Raw genomic sequence first — 12,314 nt, forward strand, 5'->3', positions numbered from 1 at the left:
ATGAGCCAGTATTAGCCAGCAGGCACATTTTCAACTGTTGTCCTTGGCAAGATGTTAAATGACCACACCATTATACTATTTAAAATTAAAAACAATAATTGTGGCTTGATATTGAGTAAGAAAATGTTTTTATGAACCCCACAGCTTCCGGTCTTCCAAGACCCGACCGGACAAAAAGACGTGGTGCAGGAACGAAACACACTACCAATAGAAATACATTGCTTTTAAAATCGTTCTGTTTGACACAAATAAAAAAAGGGGAAAATCGTGTTGGTGAACACGAATCAGGAAGGAAGGCAGGTAGAAAAGTGTGGGGGGGGGGGGGGGGGGGGGCGGTTTGGTGTCATCTGACTTTCAGGCTGGCCTGCTGATCTCCTGTACCGTACATGACATGGCCTGGAAAACCCGGCCCCTAATTAAGGCAGCAGCGGCAGCTGCCCCCCCCCCCCCCCCCCCCCCCCTGCTCCCTCGGCACGGCCGGGGCCCAGGGAAGGAGGCAACACACCAGCAGCTGTGTTCGTCTCTCTCTCCAGGTGGAATGAGGGGATTGGAGGGGACTGGAAGTGGAACAGAAGGGTATCTGAGTAAAGCCGGAGATATTTGCATGCCTCCCAACGCTTCATAGCCTCCAATTAGCATGGGGGGCCCCACTGCCGGCTGCAGGAGCCAGGCCAGTGGTGGCATTCCATGGCCTGTAGAGGATTAACACACCCCTCCTCTCAATGAGGATGTGCCAGCGCTGTAACCAGAGCATGACCCTCCACCCACTACCCGTAAGTCCCTCTGCTCTGTGAAATCCAGGTGAATGCTGCAACTCTTCATGTGTTAGTCTTTCACCATCAGATCAAGTTAAACATGAAGGAGAACCTAAAGGAAAGTCACATGAACTCAGTAGTTAACCCGGTCCGAGTGCACGTTAGTCCCCTGTGTGTTTTCCACACTGACCACTGCTCTCACACAGGATACATCTGATAGCACAAGTCCAGACTGCCCCCCCCCCCCCCCACATGGTAAATGTAGGGGCCACGCTCATGTTGCCCCCTTTTTTCCCTACAATGTTCTGGTTATCCAGCTAGTACATTTTGTATACTGCCCTTATCAACCTCATGGAAATAATGAAGCTGCGGAGGCGAGACGGTTTTTACTGTTTATTTTCACATCCTCTTTTTTTAAATTATCTTTTTAATCATGGAAATGTGGCAGGGTGGTTTATTACATATGTATCTGTGGCTTGAGAAACTTCCATGTATATCTTTATTTGACATGGACTTAAAAGGAGAGTAAATATTAGTCTCTCAGACATTCATCAGGTGAACACTAACACAAATTAGTGCTTATGTTGATCCATGTCTGCTGGATTTGTAAATAGGCAACTTATCTCTATGGGTTTTGTCAATGTTTTTTTTTTATCCGTCAGTTTGTCTTATCCTCATGCACTGTTTTATGTATCCGAGGATAACCATTTTCTTTTTGCATGGAGATGTTGAGCCCTTACATTAGTGACATGAATAAGGCATTTCAATCCTAACATGTTCTTCTGTCTAAGCAAGGCCCAGAGTGAAGCAGTAAACAGACTCAAGTACAAAGAATGGGTTTGAAGGGACCCAAGTTCCCAGAGCAGAAGAGAAATGTGAGTCTACGGCTGAACAATCAATGCTGTCGCTGCAGAATGGCCCTGCTTTAAGATCTAAGAGCACCTTAAAAAAGACACTTGAGTGTGTGTATGAGGTAGAAAAAGTGCATGTTTTATGTGCGATCACGAACACGTACAGTCATTCACTGTATGCTTTTATTCCGACAGTGAAGTGTTGTATTTCTGAGGGACAACAAACCCTTACAACACACACTGATACAGGAGAGATGTCCTGGAGGCTCAGCTGAACCTGGACTGACCTCGAAAAAGGTTAGAGAGAAGAGTTTTTAAAAAACACAAGTGCTTTGGTCAGGCTCGTTTTGTTCAAGGCCTGTGTTTCAATAATAACTGTTAAATTAGGTATGCTACCTTTGTCTTTAAGTACTGCTCCACTGAAGAGGACGTCCTTCAGTTGTTGAAGTAAACCAACACTTTCCAGAACACACGTTTAATAAATGCACAACAGAAGGTTACGTCTTCAAATATGGAGAACTGTCAATTACAACTTATAGTTAAAGTGTATTCATTGTAAGTTGAGGTCTATTATTTAGCTGTAAATCTGCACATCAATGTAGTGTAAATATATTGAAATTGGTGTTATGATTCTGTTTAGTTTTGTTGTGTGCTCTTTTCGTGTTTTTTCCTGTCTCCCCACTCCCTTCTCTGTTTTCCTCTGCAGGGCTGGTGTGTGACAGGGAGTTGGCTGGCTCCTCCCAGTAGCAGACGAGGCACACCTGTTTCCACTCACCTCTTCACTTGTGGATATAAAAGCCCGGTCCTCATGCCACTTCCCTGCCAGATCATTCCTTTGTGTTTCGACCCTCCGGTGTGTCTCGCTGCTCTCCTCGTCCCTATGATCTGTTGCTTGGATTTTTTGCCTCCTGTCTCTGACGTCTCCGTGCCAGCCAGCTTCCTGCCTCCACTACCGTTTTTATGTTCCTCTGCTTTAATAAAGCTTTTTGTTTTTGACCATCTCTCTCTAGTGTTTTGCTTTGGGGTCCAATATTCTCTAGGCCTTAACCTGTTAAACCCCGAGCCTGTTTTTCAGGTTTCAGGCTCGAAAATGAAATTCCCAGAACAAATGACCATATCTTCCTTTCTAAAAGGGTTAAATTAATAATCTTTTTTCTCAAAGTAATGATAAACCTGTCAGTTGGATGTAGAAAAGTCAGATTCAATATAGATGTTTTTTTATTTTAAACAAGATTCAGATTGAACATGGTAAAAAACTGTAAATGATAGTGTCCGCCCAAAACATATTTTGTACTTATAGTGAAAACTAACCTTGGATGATGGGTTAGTAGACTAAAAGCTTTAGGAATCCAAAGTACAACATATAAGTACCCTGTATCAAGATTGATTCAAAACAAGTGATATTTGACATTTTTAGACAGATTTAGCAAAAAAAACCCTCTTCTAGGCCATTTGGGTGGATTTTTCATATCTCTGGCTCCCCCTGCTGGATTTTGACATGTGACATCTCTTTCTAACCGTCAGAGCCAATGGAATCGAGGGGAACTCCCACATAGTCCTTATTTGGTCGTGTGTGTGTATTATACTGCCGCATAGCCAAGACCGGAAGCAGCAGTCATTCTGGTGGCTACCATTAGCAGCTAACTTTTGCTCTGCGATATTTACATAAAAATGGAATTATGGATTATAAATAATTCCAATTATTGCCCAGAAACTTTATCAACCTATGGATTAACCGATTCAGCCGCCTTTTTTCTCGTTTTAATGCCATTGAACACGTCTTTTGATCAGATTAACAGCTACGGTGAGACGATCTCCCTAGAAGCTACGTAAAGGTACGTGTTGTGATGTCTGTCTTTGCTTCCCCTGTTGCAAATTCAGATCACTCAGTGATGATACTATATACCTAAATAATCTGTGGAACCTCAGCTTTAATCGGAGATCTTGTATGTGCAGCTACGATAAGTAATAAGGGTACTTTTATCTTGAGTTCTGTGCCAATGTCCGTTAGCATTTTTCGCTAAGGGGTCATTTAGATGCTTCTTATGATACTTGTGTTTTGTTTTGGTAAAAATGGTTTATATCGTCGGTTAGCTGAGATTATTTTCGTTAATCTAGTATAACACATTATACTAGACCTTGGGGCTTAACAGGTTGGTCTATATACAGATGAACTTATTTGATACCTTTGGTACTTTTGTTTTTCACATATCAGTCCTTTTTTTTGTTGAAATCAATTCTTAAAACATGTTAACATGTTTATTTCACAGGGGAAATAATGTTACAACATTTATCCTCTTAATTGTATTATTATTATTATTATTATTATTATTATTATTATTATTATTATTATTATTATTATTATCATTATCGTTGTATATAAATTAAATATTTTGACCTGATTATAATGTTATATGAAAGATCAAGTTCTATTTCGTATATGGCTTCGCCCTCTAAGGCTATCGCTATTGGGTAATCCCCCTGCGCCCCTGTGCAGCACTGAAACACTTGTATTCCACGCCCACCCGCAAGGTGGGCCCCACCCTCGGGCCTCCTTCCGGTATAAATAGGAAGGAGGCCCGACAATCTGCTCCCTCTTTTCTTCAGCAAACCATGGCAGTTACTGAAGCACAGAACCATTAATCATCATGAGCAACAACTGCGTCCGAGATTGTCCCTCATGTGGCTCGGGATATATCATGAGCTACGACCAGCATGCAATGTGCAAATCCTGCCTGGGGCCAGAGCACGCGGACGCGGCACTCAGCCAGCAGGTCGCTTGTTCACATTGTGCCCGTCTCCCATCAGCCGTCAGGAAGCGAAGAGCGGACGCTCTAGCTGCTGCGGCCAAGGAGGACGATTGGCCCGTCCAGGAGCACGTGGACGGCAGCATGTCCCTGGAGCCGAGTGCCGGGCAGGAGTCGGACGACTCCTACCCCGTCTCCCTCCATGGTTCACCGTGCGGTTCTCCCCTGCCTCCTCTCCCCCGGTCGGGGGAGACAGAGTCGGAGCAGGGTGCTGGTTTTGGCGGCCGAGCACGCGGTCCCCTTCTCCGTCTCCACGGCGCTGCCGGCGTTAGGTGGCATCATGGTGGAGCTGCCGGAGATCATCTGCAGGGCGGCCGCCTGCAAAGGTCTCCCCGTTCCCCTTGGTCAGGAGAGGGTGGCTCTGGACGACATGGCCGGAGTTTTTTCCCGGGTGCAGACGGTCAGGAGTGATCCGGTCTGGCCGCGCTTCCCCGCCATTAGGAGGTACCAGGAGGGGACGGCGGCGAACCCGAGGACCCTGAGGGTTCCGGTGGCCACCTTTGTTCCCTTCACTAAGGTGGAGGGATTCACGGAGGATGGTTTCCCAACCACCCCTTCTCTGGAGCCGAGCCTGACGTCGTTCTTTAGGGTTAGGCGGTCCAACATGATCGCCGGACGGCGCCCTACGTTGGCCTCCCCCAGGGACCAGTATGTCGCGCGCCAGGCTGACCGGGCGCATAAGTGTGCTTTTCAGGCGGCAGCGGCAAACAACATCGCGCTGCTCTCCAACTCGGTGGTGACGCTGGTGCAGCGTTCCACCACCTTGGCTGCGGAGGAGGCGGAGGAGATCAGTAAGGCGGCCAGCACGGCGCTCACGCTGTGCGCGTCCGTTGCTGTCTCCCAGGCGAGGATCGCTGCGTGGATGACGCAGATCCAGCGCCACCTCTGGCTGCAGCAGGCGGCTGTCACAGAGCCAGCCAGAAAGGTTTTACCGGACGCTCCGATCAGCCCCGGGCGGGCTGTTCGGACCCCAGTTCTTAGCCATGGTGGAGTCCATGAAGGCGGCGGCGGAACAGCTTGCTCCAGCCTGCGGCAACTTCACAGCGGCACCAACGCCCGCAGCAGCAGCAGCGGCCAACCCGGCCACAGCGGCAGGCGGAGAGACGCCCACAGCAACCGCAACCGAGGCATCAGACTCGTCCGTCGGCGGCGGCAGGGGCGCCGTCCCGCGTCTCCGCCGTTCCGCCAGCGGTGAGTCAACGGGGAGTGAGGTATTCCCGCTCGTCGTCTGCTCCACGAGAGCCTCCGAGGAAGCAGAGCCGGTCTTGACGGGTTGCGGGGGATTGTGAGTCATCAGTATCAAATGTGTCTCACATATCCCCCACTCTGTGTAAACCGGCCGCCTATAAATCGGTTAATAGCCAGCAGGGCTCGTTACAAGAGCCTGCAGTTTTTAATCTATCGGTTAATAAGCTGCACAGCTTGGTAACTAAGCCAGCTGCCTCCAATCTGTTGTTTAGTAGGCAGCAGGGCTCGCTGCAGAGGCCTGCTGGTTTTAACTTTTCGGTTATAAAACCTCAGAGCTCGCGGCATTCCTCTGTCCGAGATACGCCACCTACACACGGTCACAATAAGCCCATGAGCGCCGTTGTAACGCCTCATGTGGACGTCACTGCACACACCTCCACTCATCCCCTGAGCGTGTACGCGCCTCATGATGAGAGTCAGAGTGAAACGCAGCGTGTGGAGGCCTCCTCAAAGCCCTTTCGCTCTAGGCCCACCTTGGGTTGCCTCACGGGCAGCGGAGGCGAGGGCTCTGGCGTGGCTCGTCGTCATGACGACCACAACACATCTCGAGCATGTGCGCCCGCTCTCAGAGTGTTTCTCAGAGTGGCAGCGCGTTTGTCTGATGTACAGATGGATGAGCAGGCTGATCAGCAGAGGGTACACCCTGCAGTTCGCCTCTCCCCCCCACAGTTCAATGGGATACAGAAAACACTCCTGTCATCCCGGGAACAGTGTTTTGCGCTCCAGTCAGAGCTACGGGAACTCCTGTAGCTCCGTGTTAGCAAGTTGCCTTAGCAGGTGCTTGGAGAGGTTTGATATTGTTGTGTTTGCAGCAGTGCACCTGACCGTCACATTCCTGTCCTTTCTTCTGACAAATTTAAATAATAGGCATACCTCCACCTACCTCGAAAGTTCTAGCTGTTGATGACTCCGCCATATCTCTGCACTGCAGCACAACCCCTGTGACAGTTGCATGCAGGGCTGCCCTTAGCCAACTTGTGGCCCCACGCAAAGTTATATGATGAGGCCCTCTGTGTCGCGAGCGTCGACGGGGTTGCGGGGAGTGCTCGTGGAGCCTCGCAGCGGCAAAACTGTGGCGAGCTTAGAATGTAGGTGCGCCGCATTTGCGCTTCAGATGAGGCTCCCTCCACAAAATGAAGAACCCTCCGCAAGATGAGGCCCCCTCCGCGAGGGGAGGCCCCACGCAGTCTGCGTGATCGGCCTGTAGGGAGGCATGTGCTCCTGGTTGCATGTGGACAAGTCGCGCAAATGTTACGCAAATATAAACCTGGGCGGGAATCCTTCTAGTGCATGGGCGAGGGAAGGGGGGTGCTGAGGGCGCTGCAGCACTCCCTAGCAGCAGGCAGGCGGTGCGGAGCTCCCCTGTCTGAATTATTATTTGACGGTTATTGCTGCTCCCGCTGTGCATAATCTGTGTAATATGTAGCCAATAAATTCCACATTGTTGGTAAAATAATATTTTACATCTTTGTAGTGTGCATGCTCGCCAGTGGCATCGCCTGGCCTGCCCTGAATGTTTTTTCTGTGGCCCCGGACAATTCTACCTCAATAATATAATACATTAACCGTGCTTTACGTGAACCTCATCATGACACTAGAGAGGACGGCAGGACTGTAATTTCCCGTGTTCAGTGAATGCAACAGAGGCAAGACACAGTGGCGGTTCTAGACCAATTTGACTGGGGGGGCCAGGCTGGGGCCAGTTATTTTCTGATGGGGGCACAATAAATGCAGGACGAAAAAGACAAAGACAGTATGAAGTAATTGCGCATACACATAAGAAAACAATGTAATACAGTTATTGGTATTTGTTTCATTACACATTATTATACGCTTACCTTTGTGTGCTGTTGGGTCTGTGGGACCCGTTTTCACTGTTGACGAAAAGAAAATGTATGCAATTTAATTATTTGAACCTGCTTTTTTCGGGGGTGGACCTAACCTTTTCTAGGGGGGTCTGGGGGCATGCAGCCCCGGGAAGATTCTTTTTGAAATGTTGAAGTTAAATGCATCAATCTGGTGCACAAAATGAATTTATGGATACAGCTCTCAACACTCATGAAAGAGCTGTATACTTTTCAATAATCAACAAATCTTTAGAATATGATCACAACCAATAACAAATCATTTAAACTAGTTTATTCTTATCTTATGTTACCTATAGTTAGTATTCTTTCTTTGTATTTATGCATATTTTACTAATCACTCCCCTTTCAAACTGTTTATTTTTTTTACTGTCCTATTGTACACATTGGAATGATTTATTAATTTTTTACAACACATGAAATAGATAAAGGTGTGCTCTCTCTAGCTCTCTCTGTCTCGCAAGCTCACAGAGGCTGCGTGCTCCTCCGTGGCGATGACGGCTTGCGTTAAAAAAAACATATTTGTAAAGCGGTAGCGTGTGATCAACGTGTTGGAGACCCCTGCTCTAATGGGTCCGACTAGAATGACAAATATCGTTACTTCCGCCTATTCCGTCAGCCAAGAAATTGTTTAATCATAAACTTTTTTCTTTTTTTTTTCATTTTTAGGGGGGCCACAGGAGGGTCCAAAGTCAGTGTTAGGGGGGCACTCCCCCCCCCCCCCCCTAGAACCGCCCCTTGCAAGACACCAGACAGTTGCAGAGAGTTGCATGGAAATAAAAGTGTGCTCAAGCTCGGCTCTCTCTGTGTGTGTGTGTGTGTGTGTGTGTGTGTGTGTGTGTGTGTGTGTGTGTGTGTGTGTGTGTGTGTGTGTGTGTGTGTGTGTGTGTGTGTGTGTGTGTGTGTGTGTGTGTGTGTGTGTGTGTGTGTGTGTGTGTGTGTGTGTGTGTGTGTGTGTGTGTGTGTGTGTGTGTGTGTGTGTGTGTGGAAATAGCGCATTTAGTGTGTGAGAGAGAGAGAGAGAGACCGTGTTGTTAGCATCTGGTTAGCTAGCTGCACTAACGGACATAAGGCGCTGTTTCCACAACAAGCTGGAGGAGAGTCCTCTCCTGTCAGACTGAGAGACTCAGGTGAGCTAAAGGACTCTCTGAGGGTTTAGATAGTTAACTTTAGTCAAGTTATTTCAGTGGGTCTCAAACGGTTTGGTCACAAATGATTCAAAAGATTATTTCCATGGCACACCTTCATATGATCATTATAGTTATAACAAATATGAGAGAATAAAGGAAAAATAGTTATGAAATATTATATGGCAGTAAAACAAGAATAGAGTTTGAAAGGGGAGTGATTTGTAAAATATCCATAAAGAAAAAGAACATCTGTTTACAGTGCTGTTTCATTTGGGTGTTGAGAGATGTATCCAAGTCCTGCTACACAGGATCAGTGGGGCTATGTGAGACAATAGTATTACAAGATTGTTGTTGACCCAGCCTCTTGAGAATATGTTGCTACCATTTCTTTACACAATTATTTAATCTTTCTTCTGGACACCTTTTTTATAACTCTTAATGTGGTTGTCTTATTCTTAAAGTATACATACATACATTACATACATACATACATACATACATACATACATACATACATACATACATACATACATACATACATACATACATACACACACATACAATTACCGCAAACATATGATAATTTAGGTGTGTATTTTTGTCCTTACCCTTAATGTTAAAGGAAAGAAGGGCGGAAAATGTTGACAATAATTTATATATCTGGCTACCTTTCTCATGTTTTTAAGGTTTCCCAAAAGCGGAGAGAGGGAGTGGGAAGTTTCCTTAAGAAGGGGCGGTTTTGTTTCCTCTGGCAGTGAGCACTTCAGGAGTGAGGACTTTGACAGGACGGGGCAGACTGTCCGGCTTAAAGATGGTGTTCTGCCAACAATATTCAACTTCCCAGCTCATATTCAAAGGGTATGTGTATCATTGGCCAACAAGAATTCAAGGTGTATAAGATTGATATATAAATATGTGATTAAATGTCACACTTTAGTTTTTCTTTCTGCAAGTTTAGGAATAAATAATGTGTTGTGTATTACAGCACATTTTAAACACACAAAATGTCTTTAATTATGTTTATTTTAGAACTCTCTGCTTCATAGCTTATCTTGAATATAACCACGTTGTACATTTTACAGATATATAATCTGTTCAATATTTAATATTTAACATTAATATTCCATATGCCTTATATTTATGTATATGTATATTAGATATATATAATATCCTGTCAAATTGTATATTGCCTTATTTTTATGTATATATATATATATATATATATATTAGATATATATAATATCCTGTCAAACTCAACATGTATATTGCCTTATATTTATGTATATTATTATATATAATATCCTGTCAAATCCAACATGTATATTTTCCTCTTTCTTTCTTTTTTTTCTTTTTCTTGCTTATTTCTAATTTATTGTAGAATGCCTTGTCCCTTATGCTGCTGTAACTAAAAAATGTTTCCCAAATTGGGATCAATAAAGTACCATCTTATCTTATCTTATCTTATTTGCATGTGGAATGTCACTAACAAATGAGAGCATCATATGGCTCGTCATATTAAATCCTTTATCTCGGTGGTACACAGGAAGGTCGGTGGTTGTGAAAGAATACCAAAGCTGAGGCTGGACGATGATTGATTGTTGGTGTGCCATCAACAGATATTTACAAGCTATCACTTGGCAGTAATGAACATGTAACATGATTTCTTTGATTTATTAATAGATCATCTTGTGGCTTCACGAACCGGTTTCCTCTCCTTTTTTCATTTGCCCGGTTGTTTTGTATTTTGTTACTTCTCTTTGGTTCCCCTAGTCCAGTATTTATTTATTTTTTGCTTCAAAGTACAGTTGCAACTCAAATCCGATTCTCTAAGAACAGAGGGTTTAAGTTGTTAATTGGATTTGGCCATTTTAGGTGATGCTTGTTGAATGTGAGGTGTTGTACTGTACATGTGTCACCGTGTGTCTTATTGGTTTTGTGTTATACTGTATTTTATTGTGTGCTGTTGGTCCTTATCTCCAAGACACATTTAAAACAAAAATAACCTTGAACCTTGAAGCCCCATCTCTCCCCACCTGCCCCTGCTTCCTACATCCCCTCCACACCACACCAAGTTGTTCTTCTAGGGCTTTTTTCGACTACAAGAACTCAGCGCACCGTGCTGTGAAGTGGTAACGTATTTCAAAGGTTCTGGATTTGTTTAAAAATCTAGAAACTAAATACAAAACTAGGACGATATGAAGATCTCATGTCAAAATAATTGTGATAAATGAGACAGAACTGGCCAGGACCTACTGTCTGTGAGATAATTTTATGTGGTTTGGTTCTTCTGATAAAGGTGTGAATATCTAAATAATATACCACCATATGCTATTGTCATTAGTTGTGTCCCTGTTCTTCAAGCTAAGGCATTGCTAAATTAACACCTCTTGGCTTACAGAGTGGTAACATGAGACCGATTTTTATATATAAAATATAAATATATTTTAATTTGATAATTTATTTTAAATATTAACAATATAATAAAATAAATGGAAATACATATATATACCGTTAATTATTTAATATAAATACCTTGTGTGTGTGTGTGTGTATAGCTATTGCTTTATCTGCTTAATGTTATTTTCATATGAAAGTCCATGATTATAAGTATGCAGTGTCATAACTACATCTTTGATGTTTATAAAAAACCAAACCGTTTGAAAATTGGTTGAAAATTGAGCAAGCTATGGTTATTTAAATAGTAAACCATAATGTTATGAATGAGAGCACTACCTGTAGCAAGATGGCAGCCATGGCCAGAATACCCAAAACAGGAAGCCCTAAACAGGAAGCTGTCAAGCTATCATTAGCAGCTAATATGAAAACTCCGTTTTTGACATAAAAATGGAATGATGTATTATCAGTAATCATTTCAAAGTGACACAGACACATTGGATTAACCTATGGATTAACCCTTCAGCCGCGTTTCTCTCGTTTTAATGCCATTGAACACACCTTTTGATCAGAAACCCCTGCTGAAAAAAAACAGCATACCAGCATGGTGTTGACCAGCATAGACCAGCATAGTTGACCAGCAAAACCAGCATATGTTGTGTTTTGGTCACTTGTATGCTGGTCTATGCTGGTATGCTGGTCTATGCTGGTATCAGTGGCGGCGCCAGGGTATGGCTGGGGTAGGCTAGCCATACCAAAAAATGGCTTAGCCCCACCTTAGCCCCACCATGAAAAAGAATGTTAAAGAAAGCAAATTAAATAATAAGCAAAAGGCTAAATGTTGAGAACATGGCTTGCAAAAATATACGGTCGTGTCCACAACACACAAACTGATCCTGCTGTTACAACAAGTGCACGTTACTGATGCAATATGGTGACCAGCATAGACCAGCATACAAGTGACCAAAACACAACATATGCTGGTTTTGCTAGTCAACTATGCTGGTCTATGCCGGTCAACACCATGCTGGTCTATGCTGTTTTTTTTAGCAGGGATGTATCTATTCTATCACCAGTTTATGTTAGTATTAAATATACAATGTATTCTGGTAACTATCAAAATAAAGACATTGTATAGTGTTCATAACAGTATTTTTATTTTATAAATTATACATTAACAATACAATAATATTACAAAAAAAACCTAAATCTAAATAAATATATAATCTAAAATAAATGCATTTGATTTAAAAATAAAAAATAA

The 12,314-nt window shown here is 43.8% G+C and overlaps 1 long non-coding RNA gene across 1 annotated transcript; it reads left to right on the forward strand.

The window, feature by feature from the left end:
- Positions 1–3,217: 3,217 nt before the first annotated feature.
- On the forward strand, positions 3,218–9,543 carry LOC307030512. Its single transcript, XR_013805677.1, has 3 exons — positions 3,218–3,441; positions 8,196–8,656; positions 9,343–9,543. It is a non-coding gene; the product is annotated as an uncharacterized lncRNA (long non-coding RNA).
- The last annotated feature ends 2,771 nt before the right edge of the window (positions 9,544–12,314 follow it).

Source organism: Notothenia rossii, assembly GCF_949606895.1.
Source record: "Notothenia rossii genome assembly, chromosome: 2".
Taxonomy (NCBI): Eukaryota; Metazoa; Chordata; class Actinopteri; order Perciformes; family Nototheniidae; genus Notothenia; species Notothenia rossii.